The 12,391-nt window shown below is 37.7% G+C and overlaps 1 long non-coding RNA gene across 1 annotated transcript in view; it reads left to right on the plus strand.

Annotated features, from left to right (window-relative positions):
• The window catches only part of LOC146435556 (uncharacterized), a 79,086-nt gene that overhangs the window by 13,573 nt on the left and 53,122 nt on the right, over positions 1 to 12,391 (plus strand). The window contains exons 3-4 of the long non-coding RNA XR_014853001.1: positions 9,873 to 10,024; positions 11,796 to 11,894. This is a non-coding gene — a long non-coding RNA (uncharacterized LOC146435556). The remainder of the gene's footprint in view (positions 1 to 9,872; positions 10,025 to 11,795; positions 11,895 to 12,391) is intronic.

Consider the following 12,391-nt stretch of genomic DNA (forward strand, 5'->3'; position numbering starts at 1 on the left):
ATTCAGCAGACTTCAGGATGTTTTGACCACCACAGAGAACAAATTGATCAGTGACCCAGTTCTTCCATTCCCTTTGATTGCTCTATTGAGCTGGGATTCCTGATGCCAAAGGGATCCCTGGGGTCTGATAAATTTGGTGTGAAAAGAGAGATTTGAATTAAGCACTTCATGGATGAAGAGGGCACAACACATCAAAACAATTTTGACTATTCCTGTTTTTATTTAGAAATTGCAGTAATACTTGGAGTCTGCCTGCAGGTTTTAAATTGAGAGATTGCCTTTCTCTCCTGTAGTGTAATGTTTAACACATTATATACAGTAGGCATATAATGCAGTTGTGATACTGTCACATGTAATTCACCTTTTGTAAGCAGAGATAAAAAAAAGACATTCCTACTTCCATCAGGTTTGTAATTCAAAGTGAATCCAAAATCTAGCAGCAAAAAAAGAATTGCAGGCATATGAGTGAAAGTGACTTTAGGAGTGTATCCTCCACATGTGGGATGAAATATGAGAATTTTTTGGTTTTTTTCAAATGAAGTGAATGAGAAAGCTTTGCACTTGTATTAGTGGTGCCCATATTTGCTGAATAGTACATTTACTGGCTTTATTTCTGATAGCAAACATTTGTGTCTTGCAGTCATATTCCTCAAGTGAGGATCATTCTCCCTCAGTTCATGAACAACCCTCCATTCAAAGGCCCTCTGAAAGCCTCTGACACAGCTCCTGCTATTAGTAAATTTTGTTTTTCTTTTCACTACCTCTATTTGTACTGTTCCCATACACTAAACTTCATGAAGTGTAGGCTGTTGCTGGTCTGCTTAGGAAGTAGTTACAGTATTATGAATGTCACTGCAAACTATTTCAATGAAATCTTCAATCATCCAAATGCGTTAGCAACCTTACATATATAAGATAAAAGTAGTCCCAGTTGAGTGAGAATAAGAAGTCACAAATTACAAGAGTCTAATGAGATCATTCACACATATAAAGTGATGGTGATCATGATTATGCAGAACACCAGATTTGTCAGAAGTTCATTGTTCTGCCATCAAAAGCTATTAAGGCTTTCATAGTAATTTTCTGCAGCAAGCACTAACAAAGAAAGCAGTTTGGAAAAAATGGCTGAAAGGCCTGTTCTACAGCTTGGGAATGTGAGAGATAACATCAGTCTGGAGGTTTCTGATGATTACACATAGCAGTTGAAAACCCGAAACTGAAAGATTAATACCAAGTTATTAATGAATCATAAATGCTCATTGTTGTCAGGTTTTCCTGTGTGTTGCTTACAGCTTCTTCTCATTCTTCAGGACTTACTCATGGATGACTTATAACTCACGTTGGAATGAATACTGTGTACAGTAAATTATGTAAGAAGATTGCAGAAGGTGCCTCTCCCATGATGTAACTAACATTAAATTGTTAATCATAAACCTAGGGCTTCTCAGCTTTCATGGAAATGCAGCTGTTATACAGCCAGGTGAAACACCCTCTGAGGAGTCTGGCAAAGTGGCTCTGTTCTTACTGACATTTGTTGAAAGCTATATGCTGTACATAAACCAAGAATACAGCAAAGCCTTGCTACGAAAAATTAAACCTTTGTGTATGGGAAGGATGCTGAATTTTGAAAAACTGCTTTTTTTCAGCAAGGACATGTTTTTATTTGGTCTTTTCTGGACACATGGCAAAACCTAACCCTTAGGGAAATCATTTGCTACAGCTTAGTGGTGTGTTGTATTATTCTCTGACAAGATTTGTTTGTCAGTTTTAAAAGCAGTTTATAAACCAGTCATGTAGATCAAATACAGAAAGCTGAAACATTCTTAAACATTTATCGTGCAAGATGTTTTTTTCTCTTAGAAAAAATCCTCTTTCCTTTTTTCTAGCTTGACTAACATAAACTTTTACTCTAATGATGACTGGAAAAAAAAGAAGGTAATCTTTTAAGCTGGAGTTGCGCATGTCAGATGGTGTGTACCATTCCTAGAGTGTTATCAATCATAAGCCACTCTATAAAACAATGTTTCTCTGCATGGGGTATGCTAACTAGCTTGCAATGTCACTGAGTTTAGCCTAGCTTTATTATCTAGTGATCTAAATCTACAAGTAATGCCTATTTCACCTCGAGAGGTGTGTTTTTCACATCACATCTTCTGTTTTATTGCAACCTTTTTCTGCTCTTCTGACATTCCTGTCCTTCTGTAGGTAACTGTTATATCGACTGTAGGGAAGGAAAATGCAGAAGGTGGGTATTGTTGCAAAGTACCATGCATGTTACAGCACAGTACCTTGCAGTATAGGGAATCATGGGAAATATATAGTAGTCTGGATCAGTTCCTAACAACCTGAACATTCTAATGTGAACCTCATTAGATGGTAACTGTGTATCTCTTTACAGATTTCCTCACAAAAAATGTTTTCTTCCTCTTAGATTCAGTGTTATTGCAAAAAAAAAAAAAATCAGGTAGGTTTAAACGATTTTGAAATCCTTCAGGCATTTCTAGGCAGATCTGTATATGCTGGTTCGCCCTCACTGATACAGTTTTGTTCCTTTATCCATATTTGGGCTTCTCCAAAGCCAGCAATTTTTATACTGGTCAGGAAGGGACCAGGTGTAATTGCAAAAGAATATTAGTGTACCCTCTTTACGCACAGTGGCTGTGAGTGGTTTTTGTCACTGGAACATTAATATGTCCAACTGTTAAAGAGAGCTTCATATTATGACAGTCTGTTCAAGCCTCAAAAGACAAGAAGACATGTCAGATGTGGAGGAAAAAAATTAAAGAAAGGACTGGATTAATAAAATACTGTTCCATTAAATCTGTAGACCCAAGGTTTTAAGGCTTGCCAGTGAAAATGAAATTCAGTACAAAACAGTTGCATTTTTCGTTATGATGCTCATGACTATGAACAAACCATTTCCATAATTCATGCACACAATTATACTTAAGGGAAGAAGGGTCATGTATCTCAGGGATTAGCAGAACACCTAAAGAATGGAAGAGGATAATTCCATTTTGCAGTGTAATCATTATTTCTCACTATCATGTCATCTTTGAGTTACAAATAGTCAAAGCTATGAACACACCCCTACAGATTTTACCTTGTGTAGGGTCCAGGTTCTCCTGTCTAGAAGCCTCATAATGCTTCAATGACAGAAAATTTGCAGGTCAAAATTCTTTACTCATGTGAATTTTATGTTTCACTTCAATTTCCACAACAAGTCTTCCCCAAATGTGCTGTTTATCCTGCAGGCCTAGAGAAAAGAGTTTGAAGTAGCCCATGAAAAAATATTTCTGGCTGTATTTCTCTGAAAGACACTGACAATAGCTGATGAAGCAGTAGATTTTTCATGTCTGCTCCTGTGCTTTGCAAGACCTGGTCGAGAGTTTGGAATTCTGCTTTCAGGATGAGGACATGGGGAGTCCGTGTCCTCCTCTGGGCTCACATAACCTGACAGAGATTTGGGCACAGTTCTCTTTCTATGGTGGCAGTACTAACTAAATTCAGAAATTTAGGATTTTAGAGAGTAGTTAAAACTCTTGTGCAATATATGTGTTTTAAGAATCCATTAGCAAGAGAAGCATTTTACACAAGTTTTCTGTCAACAGTTACCTATGGTTGGGACTTGCTGTTTCTCCTTTCTGTGTCCTACTGGGACATGGAAAATGTTTTCTTTGGTAGCACACCCTTACCTGTCAGTCACTTGCCCAGGCACAGCTGAGCCAGACTTCAGCTTGCAAGTCCATGTCTAGAGTTGTCCTCAGTGTCCCAGTCTTCTTTGGCTGGCACTGGCACATTTTGCCTGGGGCTGCCGGTGGCTGAACTCTGTACTTGATGACATGGTGGAAAGAGGCTTAAAATATTGCAGTAGGTGCAAAAGTCAATGTGTCTCTGTCACTGCCTGTAATGGCCTTACGTCACTGCAGTGGTATGATATGCCACACTGTTTTCTTCCACTGCAGGCCATATATAGCCTGTTACACTTTGATCTGCTCTGCAAAACAGAGTGGATTCCTTTTGTCTGTAAACAGCAGCTGGGTGAAAGGAAAGGGTAATGGAGCCTGAAGGTATTTGATGGATCGGCATTAACTTTGAATATATTTGCTGACCACATAACAGCCCATATGTGTCAGTTTGATCTGTACTTGTTATTGCTTGTAGAGCACCGTTGTGGCATGAACCAATCTGCTCTAATTTCACCTTGAGAGGTGTGATTCTGGAGGGAAAATGTAGCCTGGCTAAACTGGTGTGCTGTGCCTTCCTGTGACCCTCTTGTCACATGAGCTATTTCAAATAAGACTCTCCTTGTTCTTGGCAAAAAGGACATGTTCTTTGGTGGGTGGTTTGCATGTCCTGTTACTGTTTAATACGGATTTTCACATTTTAGAGGTTCCAAATACGCAAATGGAGCAAGTCTGTACTGTTCATCAGATGCAAAGCTAACTTAAAATGAGCATATGGAGGCATATGAAAGGTTTGTTCTACAGTTAAATCCGTCTGAGGATCAAGGAGAACCAAGTAATTTAGAATAAATACTAGCATTTTAAAACATCTACTCTTAATCTGGGGCAAGTGTGCCTAAAGCTTTACAGATAGCATCATCTCATCCTACCTCATCTCACATTTTCTAAGCAAGTGTTCAGGGTTCACATCTGCTTTATTTACTGTCTGTTAGATTTAATGCATTCTTATATATTAGAAAATAAATACGTCTTCAGATAAATGTAGTTTAAAAATGGAATTATAATCCCAGGGCCTTCAAACACTAATGCTTCAGTGAGTAAAAGCAGACTTTTCTGATACAATTGGGGCAGAAATGTTTATTACATGACTCATACTGTGTAAAATGATATAGAGCAGTTCTCTCAGTTTTAAATCACATACTTAAGTAACAAGCATGGATTTTGAGTGCAAAATTTGTTGACTCTTACAGTAAAGTGTAGAATGTGAAACATATTAAAATTCTTAGCATACCAAAGGGTGTGAACCAGATTTGGAAATATCATAGTGGTTTTTAACACCTCTTTTAAAATGAGGCAGATGCAGAGTAATCTAATCAAGATGTATATCCAAAGTATGAAATCAAATCTATTCTGAACCCAACTTGCTGCAGTCAGGAATTGTACATCCATAAAGCTCTCAAATAAAGCAATGGGCAACTGTGGCTAGCACAGGTTTTTCCCATGAGAAGTTTTCTTGTGTTTTGTAAATAAAGATAAAGTTTGGATGTTGTTGGAACAGTGTCCCAGAACTTGGGCAGTGCAGGCCTGGCCAATCAGGCCTGGGGGAAGGCTTCTGACTGACCAATCTGGGTGACTTTTGAGAACTCTATATATGTGATGAAATCAAAACAATAAAGGTCATTCCTTCTTGCCACTGAGAACTGGTGCATTCATTACTCTGCTAACTACTCAACAGCAACAGGCAACCCACGCTTCTTCCTCTTAGAGAACAGAGAAAATGTGAAATATTTATTATTCTAACAGTGCTGCAGTTTTTTGTGTACTATGTACATAATCCTGTGTTTTTGCAAAATCCTGCTCTAAAAGTAAACCTTGAAAGCAGTTGCAAGTGCAGACACAAATGTGCCATCTGATGTGCATTCACATCAGGTCAGCTGATTACACGTGATTATAAACATGCTGTTGACTGTGGTGGAGGGGCCAGGCCTTGTGAAGGCTTTGTGTGGAATTATGGATTTGCAAATACGAAGTGTCTGAAACCACTTGCAGTGACAGTGAGACTGCTGAAGGACACAAACACAAATTTTGTTCTACCTCTGTGAATTAAAGGCATGCCTCAGTTTGGTTTCACCCTGGTTAAAGTAGATCGAAACAAGGAAAGCTCTTTCCTTAGTGTCCAAAGTAGGGAATGCTGGGGTGAAAGGCAGGTTTAAGCTTCAAAGTGGTAGGGGAGGAAGGCCTCCTTTCATCTTAGCAGAAAAAGGAGCTACCTCCGTTGCTTTCTGTGTTTGTGTTATCTTTACACCATTAACCTGAAGATCTTTTAACATTACAAAGTTCACTAATTTTTCCCATTGCTGAAATTTTATTTAATTTTAGGTGCTTTCTGTTAGATATCTGTAGCAGCAATCAATTGCCTAAACAGAGACCTGTACTGCCATTTGAGATGCCCTAAAATCCTGCCATAGGGCTGGCGGGTATGACACAGGACCTAAGGCAAATCATTGCTCCTCTGGGGCAGCATTGTTTATATTAGGGCATCTCACATGGGACAGACCCTTGCATTTAGTCCATAGCCCAAATAAATTGTCTTGGCCTCTTGTGTGGTCAGAGAAGAGAGAGGCCAGCTCTTTCAGCAGATGGTTGTGTGTGCCTGTCTTAGGCATCAAGACAAGTCACTCATCCCTGTAAAGTATTTTTCTTTACTTTTACCAGGAATCCAGGCAATGAGGTAAATTTAGGATTTCTAACTTGTGGATGACAGAGGTCTGTTATGGTAAATCGTGTCCTTTGAGAACAAAAAAATATGGGGATTATGGGCTTTTAATATAAAGAGTGTGATTTCATAATAATACTAAGGTTTATCACCATAGATGAATTGTGGGAAGTCCCGAGGATGAAACTAGCTAAAACTCATGTTTAAATAAAGATGCAAGTGAAAATCTGAATTACAATTTTTCTCCTAGAATTAGTTGGTATTTAAAGAAATACAGAAAGGCTGTGCAGAAATACAGAGGATCTTTACTCTGCAGTGTAATTGGAACATAAAGATATCTTTCCATATCAAGCTGTTGCTCTCTGTTTTAAACTGGCTTCTTAACTGTCACCTGTCTAAAGAAGATTTGTTGCAGCTCTGATAATCTGGGCATACAAATGAAGCATAGTTTGTGAATGGTAACATGATATTATCTTTTTACTAGACCGCTACTCTAGCAGGAGAAAACGGAGTATTCACACAACCCACTCCTTTAGGGTCTGCAAGCTTCTCTGTTTTCTTCCAGTATTTCAGTACAGCTATTAAAAGATACTACTCCCCTTACTAGACTAGCCTCATTTATTAGTGTCTTAAGAAATGCAAATCTATTAATAGTGGAAATGAGGTAAGGAGGTCAGGATTGTGAATAGAACACAAGATATAACCTTTAGAGTTCTCCCTGTCTCATTTCAATTAGACACAAAATAATGAAAAGATTCCTTTGACATCCTAAAGCAGCACAGAAAACACAGCAGTGCAGTTTAGTGTTTCCAGTGCCATTTAAATGCCAACAGCAGGATTCTGAGGTTCAGCCAAGTTATTCAGCCTAAAGCTCCAAGAGGTAGGAAAGGACTTTTTATGCCCCTGTGGTATATCACAATAGATTCACACAGGGTGGACAGACATGTCCCATATCAGGGAAAAGTCCCTTCCATGTGTTATGGTGCAGGTGAAGACCTGTGGAGTGCAAAGCATAATGAAGTCCAAAACAGAAACTTTCAGAGTTATGTAAATATAACTATTTGCTTAATTTCATATCACCTTTGTTTATGCTTTGAAATAGTCAGATATCATTACTTATACAAAACTCCTCACTGTAGTTTTAGGGTATTCTGGCATTTTGAAACAAAATGAGAGTGGAAGCAAATATATTTCATGGCTTTGAATTTAAAAACTTAGGGACCCTCTTAAAAACAAATTTTAGAATGACCAGCTTTTGAGTTAGCTCTGCCAATAAACAGTTTACAACTGAAGGCATTACCTGACGAGGCTCATCCTGCAACAGTGAGAAAAGCCTGTACAAAGCCATCTGTAGGATATTAGACATTAAAATGAGATTTAATCAGCATGTAATGACTTAATAACTGTCTATTTGATTTGTGAAGTAAAGTGATTTCCTGCCCTTTGGCTGTTTGGACATTGGTACTTTGACGCTGGTATTTTAAGTGTGTGCAATGATAATGTTATTCTCTTCATACTGGAAAATCTTGTGTATAATGGCCAAAACCTGCTGAATTCTGAATATTTATTGTGTTTGTTTCTTCCCTGTGCTTCTTTGCTTGCTACCTTGCACACATGAGAATATGTATGCATAGTTTCTTTGTAGGATTTTTTTGTATTCTTTTCGTAGACTTCTTCAGGGTGGGTTCTGGTCTGCCAGTGATTTCTGGACCACGGGGTGAAGAACATTTTGAACCATGAATTATGTCTTGTGTGTGCTGTGGAAATTCTGGAAAATGTAGCTTCTTTTTTGTTAAAGTGAATTTACAAGGTTATTTGCTGTTGAAAAAATAATTTCAACTAATACTAGTATTTATTATTAAAGGGACCAGCTTTGTAAGGTAGTTAAGAGATGAGATAGGATACAGTCTCCTGGAAATTACTTCCTGAGGATTTTATGCCATATTTTTCTCTTGAGGTACTAATGATGAGGCTACATAAAAGATCTCCTATTGCACAGCCTGAAGGGTCTGAACAGATAGGAGTGAAAAACCTGCAGAATACCCTGGGACTCCCTTCAGCACTGGGCCATAGCAGCCAGTGTGTGAGAGATGTCAGGGGCTGCACAGGACCCCTACTGCCATAGGCTGTTTGGTGTCCCAGGACTGTGTGCACCTCAATGACTGTTACAGAGAGAAGACTAACCATAGTTCCTTATTGTAAAGGTTTTCCTGGGAATACTGAATTAATTGTGATCCAGCCAACATAATGTTCCTAGCCATACTAAGCAATGTAGCTGTTGTTTAATGTTTGATTCTGTTGTAGATCTGAAGCTGAAGGGTCTATAATGCAGGGTCCAACAATTTATGTTACTGATAAGGTGTATGATGTTGTCTTGACAAAAAATTCCAATCACCAATCACTCTTTCTTAGCTACCAACATTTTTCAAAAGTACAGGTATTTGTTTTGTCAGATTTGAATACCTTTTCAGCCAAGATCAGTGCTGTGCATCAGGAAAATCTTACAGATTTATTAAAAAGAGTAGCGTACAAAATTTTTTTTGGTGCAATAATATATAGCATTGTGAATAATATAATGATGTAAGCTTTCTGCTCTTGTTTGCTTCCTTGCTTTCTCAAGCAGGAACATCTGAATTATTTGATTTTTTAAAGAATATTGCCTTTCTGGTCAAGTCTCTTCTTGACCAGGTAGCTGTAGTGCTTCAAGATGCCATCAGAAACTGTATCAGGGCATGAGAGTTTACATACAGCCAGTCTAAAAGGCTACTTCAGAAAAATCTCTCTGTAACACACATGGAGCCAATATTGTAAAGTCTTGCTGTGGCAGGAAGAGCTCAAACCGCTCAGTAGTGACTGTGCTCATACAATTTCTCTTATAAAAGTCAGTAAGTTTTGATCTAAGGATGGTATGACTATTTGCACTATATGGGGATATTTATATTTATTTATATTTATAATTTATTTATATTTATATTATAATCCTTGAGAATCTGCTACTGGTATCCAAATATGCTAAACCAGCAGTTCAAGCAAACCGTAAATAATCAGAATAACAGTTTTTCATTGCATATCTATATAAAAACCTTAATCAGATTTTTTGAGCTCATTCAGACAATACAGTGAAATTTAAAGAAGTATTGACATGGGTTGTGTATTGCTTAGGTAAAGTTAATTTGTTGTCTTCGGGAGAAATTATCTAATCTATCTAATTTATAGAACAATGGCCAAATGATCCTAACATATAATCTGCTCAAAACCCCTAATGATTTGAGTGGGCACTTGACTAATGCACTTTCCTTCTAATCCGTGGTCAAGGGTAACGTTGAGCAGAAAGTTTAAGTTTCTGCAGAATCAGTAAACTGATAAATATGGTAGTTATTAGTACTTTTTATGTCATAAATATTGGCATAAATAAGATCTTCCTTTATTATAGCAATTTCTTGATAACAAATGTATCAATTACAACTTAGGAATCTTCAACAAGAGTCAGCTTCTGGAAGATGAGAACAAATTTCTCTGATTGACTGACAGTAGAAGACAACTCAACAGTGGCATTGAAACTATTGTTATTCCACATCTTCATCCAAATCTGATGAGGAAAGATAGAAGAATAAATGACTTGGTGAGCTGAAAACAAACTTTAAATATTAAAGTGAGCCAAATACAGTGAAATACTGAGTAAAATTATGGGTTCGCTACCTCTTGGTATATTTAATCAAGTCTGAATGCCTTCTGGGATACATTTGGGCAAACGCCAATGTTGATAGCAATAGAGAGGTAGGAGGGAAAGTATATGGTGTTTGTTTCAGTTACAGAAGAACTGATCTTTGACACCTGCAGTCATGAACATTTTATACGTCAGAGAAAGAAAAGCTCAGCTGCTTCTGGAAATCCATCTGTAACGTGCACAGTAGTACAGCAGATAAAATCTTAGTACAGGGCACCTTGTTCTCATTCACTATTGACTGTTCCCATGTATCATCCTCAAAAACTCATGGGCATAATAGGAACAGCAGGAGTCGGAGTTTATCATAGCATAAAACCATGGTCTTGTGGTCATGACTAATAAACTACCTGTATGAGAGCATTGAATCATATCCTCTCCAAGACTCTGCAAGACAAGGGGTTGTTTGCATTAGAGCAGCTGCCATGTAGCCAGGACAAAATAAAGAAACATATTGGTCATCTTAACTGCCACCAGAATAACATTTTTTGATGCGCTGAAGGTGTCAACAGAGCTGTGCTTAGGTGAAAAGTAATTGATTGTGTCATGGAAGACAAGACTGGATGTAATTACTTTATTTAAAATTTATGAAACTATGAAAGGTACCATTAAAGATGCTCATTCAAAGAGCAAACAGAGTCTTCTCTCATCAAAACTTCCATAGGCTTAGTGACAACTGGTAGGCTACTGGGCTGGTTCTAGCAAAAGCTATGTCTTTTTCTTTAGTGTGTGATCTGTGCAGATCCAGGAGTTTTTCTAGAGAATTCATGGTGGTTTAGTGGCTGTTGGCCTTTGTAGTGTTGCCAGTGAGATAAACACTGCTCAGGCACACTTCAGATAATGCTTTGTATCCCTTTTTTTAGATCTTTTGTGTCTCAAATTTTTATGTATTTTTTGTTTTGTGTTTCTTGCCACTGGCTGGGGAACTTGAACTCTTCCAGTGACAGATGTGCTGGCTGGAGGATGTTTGCTATACCTGCTGAGATGCTTGCATAGAAGGGCAGAAACTCAACATTGTGCCAAAGTCTCCTCAGTACTTTAAGAGAAATACCTCTAACAGAATAGGAAAATCAGATATTTATCCCAATTTCATGTACTTCAACAGAGTCCCTGGAGAGGGAGTGAAAGTCTGCGAGATTGCACCAGTACTTGATTTGCTTTCATTGTCTACAAGAGTGCAGTTTTTCAGAAGAACCAAACACCAGCTACATAATAGTCAATGGTGCAAGTTCTTAGGGCATTCTCTGAATTATTACTTATCCTATAACCAGTACCCAGTCTCCTTCCACAGCACTGTGCTTTTGATCAAAGGAATTGCATACTAATGTAGAAACAGTTCCAGGAGCTTATGAGAAGTGGTAAATTTTTGATGGCTTTAATAGAATGTTCATAAGTTACATATATATGCAGTTGCTTTACTCAGAGGTTTTACTTGCTGCAGTTTGCAGAAGTAATGATTGTTGAAGGCTATGCCAAGTATGTTTGAATGAACTACTTCTCTAAGGAAGCCAGTCTGTATTTATAAAAAAAAGAACCAAACTTTCCCATAATACCTAAAAAAAAAAAAATCTCTGCTTATTACCCAGCTGAAGTTGCTAAAGATGTTATTTACAGGTTTGTGTACAACACTTGCCTTTTGGAAAATTGTCCTGTCTTTCTTCTGTTACAGAGCTGAGAAGCATGGAAAAAAAAAAAGAAGAATACATTTGGTATCCATTTACTGCTACTCAGATATTCATTTTTGTAACATGCTGCATTACTTCTCAAGGTTTGTGATTCATTGAACTAGCAAGAGTGGTTATAAATATGCTTTACAGAGTATTTATTATCTCATGGATGGATTTCATATACATAGATGCATATGCAATATGCCTATGTATAAATTATGACTGAAATATAGATGCCCTGGTATTTGTTCAGAGAGTTGAAAATCCAGGAAAATTCATATATTCCTGTTAATATTACTTCATCTGTTTCTATACCTTACAGCAGATTGTTTTATTGTTGGTGTTCCACATTGTGAAAACAATATATGTTGCTTAGGCAGCTATTGCAGGAATCAGCTAAATGTGGATCAAACAATGACTGTCCTATCTAAGTGCTAAATAGAAAATATTTGTACAATAGAAAATATTTGTATCCTTGTGTGTGGGGTTGGCCCAGGCTGGATGCCAGGAGCCCACCAAAACTGCTCTATCACTCCTCTCAGAAAATATGAAATGCTCATGGGTCAAGATCTGGGGAGAGATCACTAACCAGTTACTC

Source organism: Lichenostomus cassidix, chromosome 6 (genome assembly GCF_008360975.1).
Source record: "Lichenostomus cassidix isolate B80296 chromosome 6, HeHo_3.0, whole genome shotgun sequence".
In the NCBI taxonomy this organism is placed as follows: domain Eukaryota; kingdom Metazoa; phylum Chordata; class Aves; order Passeriformes; family Meliphagidae; genus Lichenostomus; species Lichenostomus cassidix.